This window comes from Furipterus horrens, unplaced genomic scaffold (assembly GCF_987537825.1).
Source record: "Furipterus horrens unplaced genomic scaffold, mFurHor1.1.pri manual_scaffold_17, whole genome shotgun sequence".
Taxonomy (NCBI): Eukaryota; Metazoa; Chordata; class Mammalia; order Chiroptera; family Furipteridae; genus Furipterus; species Furipterus horrens.
Genome location: NW_028327187.1, coordinates 65016355 through 65032804, shown reverse-complemented (window position 1 = coordinate 65032804; position 16450 = coordinate 65016355). Strand labels below are relative to the sequence as shown.

Sequence of the window (16450 nt, the reverse complement as noted above, 5' to 3'; positions counted from 1 at the left end):
CTCTTAAAAAAATCTCATTACTTGTCAGTATTATGGGCCCAATTGTTGACCAAGAGTTGCCTTCAGTGTTAGATTCTAACCTTTAGAAGAAATTAAAAATAGGACTTCCCATTGTTTACTGTTTGATGATACTTGCATTTTCAGTTTGGGGAGTATTTGTTGAGCTATAGAGTGTTGTGTTATGTGCCTTAGAGCAGTTCTTCCAAAACTTACTAATATCCAGAACTACCTAGGGAGTTTTTAAGAGATACAGGTCCTGAGGCTGTACCTATAAACACTTTGAAATTCTGATTCCATAGTTATGGGTGTGTTCAAATCCAGATTACAAGTGGATGAGAGAATAGGGAAGGAAAGGGATGTGATGTCAGATATTCTATGTTCTTGGGAGTATAACAGAGAGGATGATAAACTGGGAAGAAAAAGGGTCATGACTCTGTGCTAAAAGCAGGATAACTTGAAGATTATTCATATTTTGTTCTTATCAAGTCTTTTCACATTTCCAAAATATCTCAAATGTTGCTTACCACTTTCAAATAGAAAATCCCCAACAGACTAAACCTGATATTAAAAAAAGAAAGAAAGAAATGAAAAGTTCAGGTACTTCCTCTCCTACACTCCTCAGTTTTTCTAATGCTTCAGTTGCCCTCAACAGAATACACTGATATGATTTTGTGAACTAAAGAAAATTATAGCTAAAAGGTAAAATTCAAATCAGTTGGAACCTGAAAGAGAAAACAGAGACAATGTAACTATGGTTGTCTCCCATTGAGCTCAGCCAGCAAAAAAACAAATTGAAATACTCAATAATATTTTATGTTCATAAAGTAAGAGGACTATATTACATAAAATTCAAATGTCTGATTAATGTTTTTTTTTTATAGGACTCAGATTTTCATCTCTTCATAAAGCAGTATATCCCAAGTGAAGCATTACCAAACATTGTAGCTCCTTATGAGCTCTCATTCTACCTACATATTGATGTGATGGTAGAAACTAATTTTATAATTTTATTAAGGCTGATTTGTCATTTTATATATACACATATGATAAAAGCATATGAGAATATATGGAGAATAAATAGAAGATAGTTATAGTTTGGAATAAAATCATCCATCCTTGTAGGATTGACACATTTAAAAAGCATTGAGGAGTATAAATGTGTGATTATGTAAACACTATTTGAAAAACAGAATTGTCAATCAACAGTTATAGTAAGGTAATTCTAGATGTTATTTTGTAAGGAAAAGTTTGAACATTTTCAAAGATTGACACAAGAATAAATTGATCTCAGTTTCAAAGGAAGACATTAAGGGACTAGACACTTATTGAGCATCTATGATGTTGGGGGTTGGCAAACTACAGAAGGCACATCTGGCCTGCCACCTGTTTTTGTATATAAGGTGTTATTTGAATGCTGCCATGCTCACTTGTTACTTTTTGTCTATGGCTACCTCCAGTATCCTCATCAAGCCTGTGCCTTTGATGAGCATATTGATCCACTCTGCAAACCATTTTTTAAATCTGCTGATTTTGCTGAACCTTTGTGTCCCTCACATAATCTCTAAGCCTCTCACTAGTTCTTCATCCATAAATTACGCAAAAACTAGTTTACAAGGCTGGGCCAGGTAGGAACACATGCCCCAAGCGATATCTAGTTCTCTTTTTCACTTTCTCCTGTAAAACATTTAAAAATAAATAATACAAGTACCTCCTATAGAAATCACTGCCCACTACACTCAGAATTCCAGTTTGGTCAAGTAAGGATTCCAAGCCATGGGTAGAAAAAGAAACTACAGCTTTGATTTAGTACTCTCAGAGGCACAGCAGAACATTTTGGTTATGCCACAAGGAAGAACTCTCTGAGGTATTTGAACCATGGGGTATGTTCAGCATCTCCACTGAACTGTCTTATCTTGAATTATTTAGTAGTAAGTTATGGGAAACAACTGTGAATCTCACTCTGTATCTATGGAGAATGATGGAGCCTTGTGGCAACATGATGAACTTTGGGGTCAGACAGCCTAGAATTGAATCCTCATTCTATCATTGAACTTTTCTCTCAGATCTTTCTCAGGTTTCTGGGGAACCTCAGTTTACTTTTTGTAAAATTGGAATAATAATACTGTTATGGACTCAATGTTTGTATCTCCCCAACATTTATACATTAAAACCCTAACCCCCCATATGGCTGTGTTTGAAGATGAGGCCTCTCAGGATGTAATTAAGGTTAATTCATGTGAAACATATGGGGCATCAAACCAATGGAATTAGTGAACTTATAAGAAGAGGCACCAGAAAGAGCTCACTCTCTCTTCATCTGTGCATGCACCAAGGAAGAGCCATGTGGGTACAAAGTGCAATCGTGGCCACCTACTTCTCCAGCACCTTGATGTTGAGCTTTTCAGGCTTCAGAACTGTGAAAAATTTCTGTTGTTTAAACCACCCAATCTGTGGTATTTTGTTATGACATCCTGAGCAGATTAATACAGATATCTACCTTGCACAGTTCCTAGGAGAATCCATCTAGTGCAGTGCCTAGTCACGGTTGTATGTAGACTATTAATCATTATGTATATCCAATATTTTCCTAGGTAATAAGAGTCTGGGAATAGAAATACAATTGTAGAAGCTATTGTGTGAATAATGTACCTGAATTGGTCTTGCAGCAACTAATCTTTTCCAGTCCTCCACAACTGGTTTAGGAATTTTCCAGGGGAACCCTACTTAATTTATATAATGATTAGGCAGTCCTTGACTTTTATATGTTTAACCTTCAGAGTATCCTCTGAAGATATTATAATTCAGTGAAACTATTAAATTTCCCTTTATATAATACATTCAGGCATTTTTACAGACATGCTACTGCTGTATACCAATCAAGAGTTCTGTGTCTGTAGTATTGCTATTTTTTTGTCTCTACATGAAATGTTGTGCCAGTATTTTAATATTTTAGTACAATTTGACTTCCTTTTATAAATTATAAGGGGTGAATAAGAAAATGAATGTGCTGATATTAGTGATAAGAAATATGAGTATTACACGTAAGACAATCATGAAGAAAAATGGAATTCATTAGGCACATTGAAAGCAATGATTCTTTAAGCCCCAAACTCCATCCTACCACACATAAGTATGTTGCTAAAATTTTCCTTATCTGTGGGCTGGGTCCCCAGTTGAGGGCGTACAAGAGTCAACCGATCAATGTGTATCTCGCACATTGTTGTTTATCTCCCGCTTTCTAAAAAAAGTAAATAAATAAAATTAAATTAAAGTCAAACAATTTTTCTTATTTGAATTTCACTTATACATTACAGTTTCCCTCTATGGCTAGGCCACGATTTGGTGTGTGTCCCTTTATTCCTCCTCTACTCTGACTGCTGATCATGTTACTCAAAGCCTGGACTACATTTCTATGCTGCAACCTGTAGTGCACAAATTACTTTTCTTTTAACCCCTGACACAAAGCATTCCTAAGCATTTATAGATTAGAGACCTTTTAGTGATGAAATCCTTTTGTTTCTTTTTTGCTTTGTTGTTCTATTCATTTTTGAAGTGATAATATATGTACATGGTTTAAAATTCAAGAGCACAATGATAGCATACAGTGAAATTTCTTTCTCTCATTTCTTTCTCTCAGTTACTCAGTTCCCTCCCTATAATTAATTAATTTAATACATTTTCTGTAAGCCTTCCCAAAAACATTTTATGCATATACCAGCAAATCCATATATTATCCTTCTTTTTTCCATAAATGGTAGCATGTACTGTATAGTCTTGTATACCTTGTTTGCTTCATTTAACAATAGTTATTGAAAATCACCTCATATCATTCTATATAGAACTTCCCTGGTCATGGATAGGACAGTTGAGTAGTCCATTGAGTGGGCATACTGTAGTTCACTCAAACAGTTTTCTAATGATGAGCTTTTGGGTCATTTCAAGTGTTTTGCTCTTATAAACAATGCCAAAATACCACAATTTATTTCCAGTTGATGAACATTTATAATTTTTATTTTAAATACTGAGTTTATTTCATGTGTATATGTTTGTCTCCCCACCATTTCCATTTGTCTGACCACTACTACTACTATGTCCTATCATAAAATTTCATACATACTTAAAACCAAGCAAAGGGTGGAGTTACATCTTTAATAACTAAATAGGCATTTTGGACAACATGTTCTTGGCAATGGAACCTGGACAACATTTATCAGACATGGTAGGGAAAGTTCTCACTCTGCATTATAAAAAGGACAGCCAGACATCAACTTTTACAGAAATTAAATAAGATGGAAAATTTTAACAAACTGTTTAAACTATTTTCTTAAGGAGACTTCCTCCACTGCCAGAGATTTTGAATAGCCTCCTGGTCAGTGCTCCAGAAGCAATTCTTCACATAATTGATGAATTTGGCTTTCACTTTGGGAAGTGAACCACCTTTTTCTATACTTACTTGCATTTTTGCTTTTATGTCTTCTACAGAACTAGGTCCTTTTGGTGTTTTAGGAGTTTTTCCTGTTTTTTGAAGGGTTCCTGACCTTTTGATCTTGGTGTTGTCGGTTTTGAGCCTTTTCCATTCTGGTTTGATTTTTGTGCATTCTTGGCTGGAGTATCTCATATAGATTTCTTTACTGGAGCTTTTTCTTCAGCTTCCTCATCCTCAAAATCATCATCATCTTCATCAACATCGTCGTGCCCTTCATCATCTTCATTGGCAGCAAGTTTTACTTTTTTCTGTGGGACCTTGCTGCCACTTCCAGGGGCGGAGCACTTCCTGGGCATACTCAGGAGTTTCACATCCTCCTCTTCTTCATCTTCTGACTCTGCATCTTCCTCCACAGCTACTAAGTGGTGTCCACTAATATGCACAGGTCCTGAACCCCACTTCAACTGTAAGACCACAGGTGGTGTTATTTCAGAGCCTCCAAGGGAAACTGTTCGCTGCACAGACATTTTCAGGGTTGCCAGTGTCACTTTAATGGGACTTCCTTCATAATTCATTGCATCTGCTACCACAATGTGCAGGTCATCGTTTGCATAGGCCCCTAAACTGACCGTTCATAAAGATAATTGGTGCTCATTTTTATCATTATCCGCCTTAAAGTAATAATCTTTCTCAGCTTTGAGTTCACAACTAAAAAGATAGTTCCGGGGCCTCAGAGGGCTCCTGTCCATGTCCATCGAATCTTTCATGGGGTGGCAGCAGGCACTTAGGTGGGAGAGAAGGCAGACAGAGAAAATGACTTTTGTTCCACAGAATAGACACGCAGGATGGAATCACACCAGGGACAGAACATTTATAATTTTTGCTATTAATACTAGTGGAATACATAACCTTATATATCAGTCGTTGTGCACAAATGAAGAAATATATATAGAATAAATGCAGTTCTTAGTGAGAGATGCCTCAGGTGGCTCGGCCATGTCAAAAGAATGGATGCAGGCCGTATTCCCAAAGACCTCCTCTACGGCGAGCTAGCAGAAGGCAAGAGGATGACAGGGCGCCCAAAACTGCGGTTCAAAGACATCTGCAAAAAGGACATGACACAATGCTCCATCAATCTCAACACATGGGAAGTTCAAGCAGATGACCGCCTAGCCTGGAGGCTCGCGGTCAGGCAAGGTACATCACGCGCAGAGGCTGCGCGCAATGAGGAGGCGGTCCAGAAAAGATCGAGGCGGAAGCAGCGTCAACAGCAGCAACAACAGCCATCTGCCTTCACCTGTAACAAGTGCGGCAGGGATTGTCACTCCCGAGTCGGACTGCACAGCCATTCTCGGCGGTGCAGATAGACTCTCAAGAAGCTACGCCATCGTCTCTCGAGACGGACGGCTGCCGACGACAACGACGAAATGCCAAAATAATTGGAGTGCCTGTTCTTTTCCAGGCACAATTCTAAGTGCTATTATGTATCAATAACAGTGAACCAAACAGTCATAAATCATTCTTTTTACCAGAGCTTGTGTTAAAGTGGAAGGAGTAGACAGTAAACAAATAAGACATGTATTTTGTCAGCTGGTGATAATCGCTATGGAGAAAAATGGAGCAGGCAACGGGAAAAAAGAGTAAGAGAGTGCCAAGAGAGAGGAGTTGTGATTTTGAACTACATCATTAGGAAATGTCTCTATGAGAAAGTGAAATTGAACCAAGATCTGAACAAAGTGAGGGGAGATCTGGGGATGATATATCATCATGTGCAAAGGCCCTGCTGTGGGAGTCATTCTGGTATATTTGAAAACAGCAAGGGAGTTAGTGTGGGTGGAATAGAGTGAGTGAGAGGAAAGAGGTAGGAAATGAGGTCAGAGGAGCTAAGGACACTACATTATATATAAAGTCGGATATTCTAGGCTATTGTAAGTACTTTGGTTTTTCCTCTGAATAAGATAGGAAGCTATTGGAGGGTTTTGAACAGAGGGTAAACATTAATTAATTAATTGACAGGTTAGAGGGAAAAGGGACAAAAGCAGAATGGTGATTGCTCATTAGGATTGAAATTGCTCATTGAAAAATTAGGATTGATTACCATTTCTTGAGAAGTAGAAGACCAAAGAGCAGGTTTGCGATGTGCTAAATCTGAGGTGCTTATTAATCAATCAAGTGGAAATATCCAGAATATGATGAGTTTCTTTATGAGACGTAGTTTCCAAGGAGTTTTTTATTTGAAAATAAAAAAAAAAAACTTTGGTGAGATCTACAACACTGACATTATTCTAGACATGCTCAAGTATATCTGTAACCCAGACTGAATAATCCTACATTGTCAAGTTGAGATCCTGGCTACAAATATTTTGGGGTGTTATTTTGTTCAGTCATGCTAAAGGCTAAACTAAATTGTGTACAGAACTGTACCAGTAAGAGATGAACCACATTATAAAAAAAAGCCTAGATAAAATGAATATGCAAACTATATTCTCAACAAGAAATGCCCTGTTAGCCTAGCAGTACTGAGTTTTATTATATTGATTTCTACTGTTATGTTTTCCTTAGTACTTACCACTTTGATGCACATAGCCCTTGGGAGTTATTGCTGGACTTACTGATTTGTGACATGAATTAGGAAATACAACGTAATTGGAGATTTTCTGAGTGCATGAGGTGGCCAGAGAAACATCAGTCCACACTTACAAAGCCAGAGCCAACCTACGAGTAAAGGGATTAACTGTAGCTTGAGTAAGACAGTTCACATAGATTAAAGGTTAAAAAGAAGCACCCCACTACCTTATTTGTCAAATACAATACTGGGTTGAGGTTACTTGAGTTTTGGTATTTCAATTATCACTTCAAACAAGGAAAACTCTACCTAAACACCTCTAAGCCAACTTTACTTGTTCTTCCTAAAATATATATTACCTGGTGAGGTATTGAGGCCCAATTGAAAATATACATTAGCTAGTGTTCTAGTGACATTTAGTGGTTTTCAGTAATTGGCTTAATGAACAGGTGTACAAGTATATTGGTTGTGCAGATGTTAATTTGCAGTAACTTGTGCTGCCTGACTTGGGGGGTTCTTGTCTAAACTGTAACCAGTAATATTTGTTTCTTAATTAGGAAATCATTACAAAGTATGTGTTTGTGATTACAACCATTAGAACCATTACTCTTGTTTAACGCGCAGTAAACTTAGAGAACACTCCTAGTAATGCCATTCCTATGGTTTCAGGTACTGTGCAGGTGCTGGAACGAAATCTGCTTTTCCGTGGGAGGCCTTAAATAGTGCACATCTGTAGGCAACACAGAAAGGGGACGCTTCCCATCTGCAATATGTAGCACATAACAGGAGATGGAAATGCAGTCTCCTACTCCATATTGCATCAGTTTTTCCTCTCAAGGTTTGGTAAACAAATGTGTTATTACTCATCAAATAGATTAAAAAGCAACTGAAAAGAAAATTGTGCTTGCTTAGCAAACAGACTAATCTCTACCTGTATTTTTTTTTTTAATTCTCTCCCCTATTGTTTCTGATTCCTATCAACACTTGCTCCTTGGGATTGCCAAAACTAACAGTTTATACACTATAAAAAGGAATGGGCATATTTATGTAATTTAGTCATATAATTTTTATTTGTATGTTGAAAAATAGAAATTTTTTAAGGCTGATATAGCAAACACCCATGCACCAGCCCCTTAGAGTGAACAAATATTAACATTTCATCATATTGACTACAGGTCTTTGCTTTTAAAGAAATAAAACATTATAGATAGAATGAAAGTTTCCCAGGTCCTACTTACTCCAGCATCACTTTGCTCCCCCAAGACAAACACTGTCAATAATCAGCTGAGTATCTATTCCATGTTTTTATAATTTTATTATATACATGACTCATCTATAAGCAATAAAGTGCATCAGATTAGTCTTTCATTTTTATTTAGATGAATGCTATTATATTGAATGCACCATTTTCCACCACTTTTATTTTTCCATTCAACATTGTGTTTGGGAACCTTGACTGAAATATTTAGCTGCATTATAGTCACTGTAAATGCTGGATTGTATTTCATTATATTAATATCCCACAATTAATTCATGCATTTCATAACCTCTGGCATATGGGATTTCACTGCTACAGTGAACATTTTATCTCTTCGACTGTTTGACCTACAAGTGGAAGGATTGGTTTAAAATTAGGAAAAGCACACCTTAAATATATTAGATGCTAAAAAATTTATATTCTTAAGTTGTTGTTCTAACCTTTACTGCCACTACTGGCACAATCAAATTCTTCTTGTTCTTACCAGTGTGGCTCACTTGGTTAGAGTGTTGTCCCGTCATCAGGGGTTGAGGTTTTGGTTCCTTTTCAGGGCACATGCCTGTGTTGCGGGCTTGGTCCTGGATCGGGGCACATAGGAAAAGCAACTGATTGATGTTTCTTTTCCTCTCTTTCTCCCTCCCATCCCTTCTCTCTAAAAATAAATAAATAAAATCTTAAAAATACATTATTCTCTGACTCCACATCCATACATGGTATGATGATATATTTTTGTTATTTCTATTTTGATGTCTGTAAAATAGTATTTTATTGGTTGTTTTCATTTCCATTTCCCTGATTATTGGTAAAGTGGAGCATCTTTTTCTAATTTGCTATATGATCTTGAGCAAATCAGTCAATTTTCATTCTTTTTTAAAATTTATTTATTGTTTTTCTACTGCAGTTGTACCACTTTTTCCCTCATAGCTCGCCCCTGCACCCAGCATACCCCTTCTCCCACAGTCAATCCCCACCCCGTTGTCCATGGGTCATTTATACTAGTTCTTTGACTTACCCTCTTTCTCTCCCTCTACCCCGCCCCCTTGGTAACTGTTAGACTACTCCTTGTCTACATGCCTCTGGTTCAATTTTGCTCATTTGTTTGTAGTGTTCATTAGTTTCCTGTACCAGGTGATATCATATGGTATTAGTCTTTTGCTCCCTGGCTTATTTCACTAAGCATAATTCTCTCTAGTTCAATCCATGTTGTTGCAAATGGTAGAAGTTCCTTCTTTCTTTCTGCTGCATAGTATTCCATTGTGTAAATGTACCACAGTTGTTTGATCCACATATCTACAGATGGGCACTTAAGCTGTTTCCAGAACTGGGCTATGGTAAATAGTGCTGCTATGAACATACAGGTGCATGTGTTCTATTGACTTGGTGTTTCGAGATTCCTCAAGTATAATCCTAGCAGTGGAATTGCTGGGTCAAAAGGCAGTTCCATCATTATTTTTTGAGGAAATTCCATACTGGTTTCCATAGTGGCTGCACCAGTCTGTGTTCCTACCAGCAGTGCACCAGCGTTCCCTTTTCTCTGCATCTTAGTGAGCATTTGTTGTTTGCTTATATTTTTTTTTTATATTTCTATCCCATTTTTATTACACAAAATGTTATCTGTACTGTGGTTACAAATATGTGAAAGGATCTGAAAGAAAGACACCAAATTTTTAATAAAGGTGACTTCTGAGCAGTAGGATTGTGGGACTTTTACTTTTTATTTTAATAGGTTTCTGCATTATTTCCATTTTTATGATCCGTTCGGCAGCCGTCCGTCTCGAGAGACGATGGTGTAGCTTCTCAAGAGTCTATCTGCACCGCCGAGAATGGCTGTGCAGTCCGACTCGGGAGTGACACGGTATCTGTCTCCTCCCGTGTTGAATCGACATCTTGCAATGACGCTGGAGTGTCCTCTCCAGTGAAGCTGAAGCTACAGAGCCTGGGCAGGGTGATATGGAGGGTCTGCTGTTGCCCATGCAGCAGACCCCCCCCTCTCTTCGCAGCTGAAGGGTCCAAGGGAAAGACGGAGTCAATACAGCTTGGCTTCAGGTGCGCCGCAGGAGTTGCCGGTGTTGACTACAACGTCAAACCGCCTTAGGGACTCCGGCTCCGGATTTTCTGTCGGGGTTTACTCCCTTAGCCTTTCCCCTGAGGAGGTATGCCACAAGACAGTGGAGGTTTTTTGGAGTCAGAGTTTTCCTTCTCTGATGTGCCCTGACTGGAAGATCGAACCAGCGACACTTAGCTCGCAGGCCGACGCTCAATCCACTGAGCCAAACCAGCCAGGGGGATATGTGGAAGTACACATGGAAAAACACTTACTGAAAAAAGTTAATTGAAACTTAAAGAGCCTCAATTGTAAGAGGTCATGAGGAATTCAGAGATTTTTACATGAAAGGGTGTTACTATGGTTTAAGTAAAAAGAAAAAAGCATCCAAAACTGCCTATACTAGGAGTGCAACTACGTCAAAATGCCAGATGCAGGACTGCAAGAAAAGATGATCAAACCATATTTTGTGTTAACTGGTTTGATTAGAGGTTTTTTTTAACCTCTAAATTTTAAAAACTTCCAAATTTTCTTGAAGTTTATTATAGTACTTTGATGAGTAGCAATTTTCTGTAAGTATCATTTGTTCAATAAACTAAGCTATCTTCATAAGTTCAATAAAAAATGAAATTGTTTATATATACACACCCATATACTATACACAGCACACACAAAATCACTGCATGTTTGTGTGTATACATGTACATATATAATACACACATACATAAGTAGTGATTTTATGACCTCTAGATAAGAATAGATTTTTCTTTATAGAAATGTAAACAATATACTTCAGGTTCTTGTCTCACTGTACATTTTTATGATAAATCACACATTACTTCTATAATAAGAAATAAACAATAAAGGGAGAGAAACCAAACCAACATGAAAATAGTTCATCTGATCCATGAAAGGAGAAGGAGAGAAACCAGCATAGTACAACCAATTCTGCAGAAATTACTACTATCAAAAGTTTAACCAGCTCCCTTTTCCAAGGAACACACTCTACCTGGGAGATTTCTGTGTCGTTCTGGGAATTCTTGATGGAAAATTATAGCAATCAGTCCAGACTTTCAGTTCTTTTTGAAGTTTTCTTGTGATTTACTCAGCCCAAGTGTTTTTAAGTAACCACCAGCTTTCATTTAAGGCCTCTTGAGTTGCCACAAGTGCTAACACAGTTTTGGTCTCACAGTTCTCCTGTGGTACTCTGGCCACTGTCCCTCAGTCTCTCTAGTGCCTGCTCCCTCCCTCCTTCCCCTTGAGTGAAGTGGTCCCAGGGTTCTTCTGCCGTGGTCTTCTCTCATCTACTCTCCTGTATGAGCTTGTCTTCTCAGTAGGCTTGCAGCATTGAGCTGTACACACTGATGACTATATGATCTGATATTTCTAGTCCAACTGAGCCCAGACATCTCTCCTGAGAGCCACACCTATTCGTGGCTGCTGACTAGACATTACCACTTACCTACTGGACGACCAAGTCATCATGCCTCAAATGGGACTAATGATCTTCCTCTCAAATCCACTCCCTTTCCTATATTTTATTTCCTAGTCAATTGTTCCCCTAGTCACTGAAACCAGAAGCCAGCAGGTTCTCTTCCTTATCCTCCCATGTCTAATTAGTCACCAAGGCTTCCTGATTCTGCCTCATATATGGCTCCTGAATCTGGCCCTTCATCCATTCTCACTTTTTAGCTGAGCTCAGTCCCTATCATTTCTTGCTGGGGAAACTAGAAACATCTCCTGAGTGATTTTTTTTTTTAATTTTATTTATTTATTTTTTTAAATTTTATTTTTTGGTTATTCAATTACAGTTGTCCCATTTTTCCCCCATTGCTCCCCCCTCCCAGCCCATCCCTTCTCCCACAATTGTATCCCTCCCTGTTGTTCATGTCCATGAGTCATTCATATACGTTCCTTGACTAGACCCTTTCCTTACTTATCCCCCTTCTCTCCCTCCCCCCTCCCCCCTACTGACTACTATTCTAGTCTTTGCCTATTTAGTTCGTTTGTTTGTGTTGCTCTTTAGTTTCCTGTATTGGGTGATATCATATGGTATTTTGCTTTCTTTCCCTGGCTTATTTCACTAAGCATAATTCTCTCTAGTTCCATCCATGTTGTTGCAAATGGCAGGAGTTCCTTCTTTCTTTCTGCTACATAGTATTCCATTGTGTAAATGTACCACAGTTTTTTTATCCACTCATCCACAGATGGGCACCTAGGCTTTTTCCAGCACTTAGCTATTGTAAACAGGGCTGCTATGACCATAGGGGTGCATAAGTTCTCTTGAATTAGGGTTTCAGGATTTTTCGGGTATAATCCTAGCAGTGGAATCACTGGTTCAAAAGGCAGTTCCATTTTTAGTTTTTTGAGGTAATTCCATACTGTTTTCCATAGTGGCTGCACCAGTCTGCATTCCCACCAACAGTGCAGTAGGGTTCCCGTTTCTCCACATCCTCGCCAGCATTTGTTGTTCGTTGATTTGTTGATGATGGCCATTCTGACTGGTGTAAGGTGGTGTCTCATTGTGGTTTTCACTTGCATCTCTCTGATGGCCAATGATGTTGAGCATTTTTTCATGTGCTTATGGACCTTCTGTATGTCCTCTTCAGAGAAGTGTTTGTTCAGGTCCTTTGCCCATTTTTTAATTGGGTTGTTTGTTTTCTTGATGTTGAGTTGTATAAACTCTTTATATATTTTGGAGATCAGTCCCCTGTCTGTGATATCATTGGCAAATATGTTTTCCCATATGGTTGGTTTCCTTTTCATCTTGCTGATGTTTTCTTTTGATGAGCAGAAACTTTTTAGTTTGATGTAGTCCCATTTGTTTATTTTTTCCTTTATTTCTCTTGCCTTAGGCGATGTATCCGTGAAGATATTGTTAGGTGTGATATCTGAAATTTTCCTGCCTATGTTTTCCACTAGGACTTTTATGGTATCACGGCTTATATTTAAGTCTTTAATCCATCTTGAGTTTATTCTCGTGTGTGGTGTAAGCTGGTGGTCTAGTTTCATTTTTTTGCACGTCCCTGTCCAGTTCTCCCAGCACCATTTGTTAAAGAGGCTCTTCTCACTCCATTTTATGTTCCTTCCTCCTTTATCAAAGATTAGTTGACCATAGAGGCCTGGGTTTATTTCTGGGCTTTCAATTCTGTTCCACCGATCTGTATGTCTGTTCTTATGCCAGTACCAGACTGTTTTGATCACAGTGGCTTTGTAGTACTGTTTGATGTCTGGTATCGTGATTCCTCCTGCTGTGTTCTTCTGTTTCAAGATTGCTTTTGCTATTCTGGGTCTTTTTTGGTTCCATATGAATTTTTGGAGGATTTGTTCTAGGTCAGTGAAATCGTCGGCAGCCGTCCGTCTTGAGAGACGATGGTGTAGCTTCTTAAGAGTCTATCTGCACCACCGAAAATGGCTGTGCAGTCCGACTCGGGAGTGACACGGTATCTGTCTCCTCCCGTGTTGAATCGACATCTTGTGATGACGCTGGAGTGTCCTCTCCAGTGAAGCTGAAGCTACAGAGCCTGGGCAGGGTGATATGGAGGGTCTGCTGTTGCCCATGCAGCAGACCCCCCCTCTCTTCGCAGCTGAAGGGTCCAAGGGAAAGACGGAGTCAATACAGCTTGGCTTCAGGTGCGCCGCAGGAGTTGCCGGTGTTGACTACAACGTCAAACCGCCTTAGGGACTCCGGCTCCGGATTTTCTGTCGGGGTTTAGTCCCTTAGCCTTTCCCCTGAAGAGGTATGCCGCAAGGCAGCGGAGGTTTTTTGGAATCAGAGTTTTCCTTCTCTGATGTGCCCTGACTGGAAGATCGAACCAGCAACACTTAGCTCGCAGGCCGACGCTCAATCCACTGAGCCAAACCAGCCAGGGCAGGTCAGTGAAATACGTCATTGGTATTTTAATAGGAATTACATTGAATTTGTAAATTGCTTTGGGTAGTATGGCCATTTTGATGATGTTGATTCTTCCCATCCAAGAACATGGTATTTGCCTCCATTTATTTGTATCTTCCTTAATTTCTTTCTTCAATGTTGCATAATTTTCAGTGTACAGGTCTTTTATCTCTTTGGTTAAGTTTATTCCTAGGTACTTTATTTTTCTTGTTGCTATAGTAAATGGTATTTTCTTTTTTGCTTCTGTCTCTGATATTTTATTGTTGGTGTACAGAAATGCCTTAGATTTCTGTATATTTATTTTGTACACTACTCTTTTGCCAAATTCACTTATTATATCAAGTAGTCTTTTAGTGGAGTTTATAGGGTTTTCTAGGTATACTATCATGTCGTCTGCAAATAGTGATAGTTTTACTTCTTCTTTCCCAATTTGGATGCCTTTTATTTCTTTGTCTTGTCTGATTGCTATGGCTAGGACTTCCAACACTATGTTGAATAGAAGTGGGGAGAGTGGACAGCCTTATCTAGTTACTGATTTCAGGGGGAATGTTTTCAGTTTTTGTCCATTGAATATGATGTTGGCTTCAGGCTTCTCATATATAGCCTTAATGATGTTAAGGTATGCTCCCTCTATTCCCATTTTGCTGAGTGTTTTCAACATAAATGGGTGTTGTACTTTATCAAATGCTTTTTCTGCATCTATAGATATGATCACTCCACCTGGCTGGTTTGGCTCAGTGGATTGAGCGTCGGCCTGCGAGCTAAGTGTCGCTGGTTCGATCTTCTAGTCAGGGCACATCAGAGAAGGAAAACTCTGACTCCAAAAAACCTCCGCTGCCTTGCGGCATACCTCTTCGGGGGAAAGGCTAAAGGAGTAAACCCCGACAGAAAATCCGGAGCCGGAGTCCCTAAGGCGGTTTGACGTTGTAGTCAACACCGGCAACTCCTGCGGCGCACCTGAAGCCAAGCTGTATTGACTCCGTCTTTCCCTTGGATCCTTCAGCTGCGAAGACAGGGGGGTTCTGCTGCATGGGCAACAGCAGACCCTCCATATCACCCTGCACAGGCTCTGTAGCTTCAGCTTCACTGGAGAGGACACTCCAGCGTCATCGCAAGATGTCGATTCAACACGGGAGGAGACAGATACCGTGTCACTCCCGAGTCGGACTGCACAGCCATTCTCGGCGGTGCAGATAGACTCTTAAGAAGCTACACCATCGTCTCTCGAGGCTCTGTAGCTTCAATTTCACTGGAGAGGACACTCCAGCGTCATCGTAAGATGTCGATTCAACATGGAAGGAGACAGATACCGTGTCACTCCCGAGTCGGACTGCACAACCATTCTCGGCGGTGCAGATAGACACTTAAGAAGCTACACCATCGTCTCTCGAGACGGACGGCTGCCGACGACGACGAGATATGATCATGTGGTTTTTGTCCTTCATTTTGTTTAGGTGATGTATTATATTTATTGATTTGCGAATATTAAACCATCCTTGCATCCCTGGGATGAATCCCACTTGATCATGGTGTATGATCTTTTTGATGTATTGCTGGATCCTGTTTGCCAAAATTTTATTGAGGATTTTAGCATCTTTGTTCATCAGTGATATTGGCCTGTAGTTTTCTTTCTTTGCTGTGTCTTGACCTGTTTTTGGGATTAGGGTAATAGTGGCTTCATAGAAAGAGTTTAGGATTTTTCCCTCTTCTTGGATTTTTTGGAATAGTTTGAGGAGGGTAGGAGTTAGTTCTTCCCTAAATGTTTTGTAAAATTCGTCTGTGAAGCCATCCAGTCCAGGGCTTTTGTGTGCAGGCAGATTTTTGATTACTGTTTCAATTTCCTTCTTTGTTATTGGTCTGTTGAGACTTTCTACTTCTTCTTGATTCAGTTTTGGAAGTTTATATGTTTCTAGAAATCTGTCCATTTCTACTAGGTTGTCAAATTTCTTGCCACATAGTTGTTTGTAGTGATTTCTTATAATTGTCTGTATTTCTGTGGTATCAGTCGTGATTTCTCCTCTTTGATTTCTGATTTTGTTTATTTGGGCCTTCTCTCTTTTTTTTCTTGATGAGCCTGGCTAGAGGCTTGTCAATTTTGTTTATTTTTTCAAAGAACAAGTTCCTAGTTTTGTTGATTTTTTGGATTGTTTGTTTGGTTTCTATGTCGTTTAATTCTGCTTTGATCTTGATGATTTCCTTTCTTCTTTTTGCCCTAGGCTTTGTTTATTGTGCTGTTCTAGTTCTTGTAGCTTTATGGTTAG

At 39.1% G+C, this 16450-nt stretch overlaps 1 protein-coding gene and 1 pseudogene across 2 annotated transcripts in view; one reads left to right on the top strand and one right to left on the bottom strand.

Moving 5' to 3' along the window:
- DIAPH2 (diaphanous related formin 2) overlaps positions 1–16450 on the top strand; it is a 1048823-nt gene that overhangs the window by 398761 nt on the left and 633612 nt on the right. The window lies entirely within an intron of this gene.
- Positions 4317–5193, bottom strand: LOC149991144 (nucleophosmin pseudogene; annotated as a pseudogene).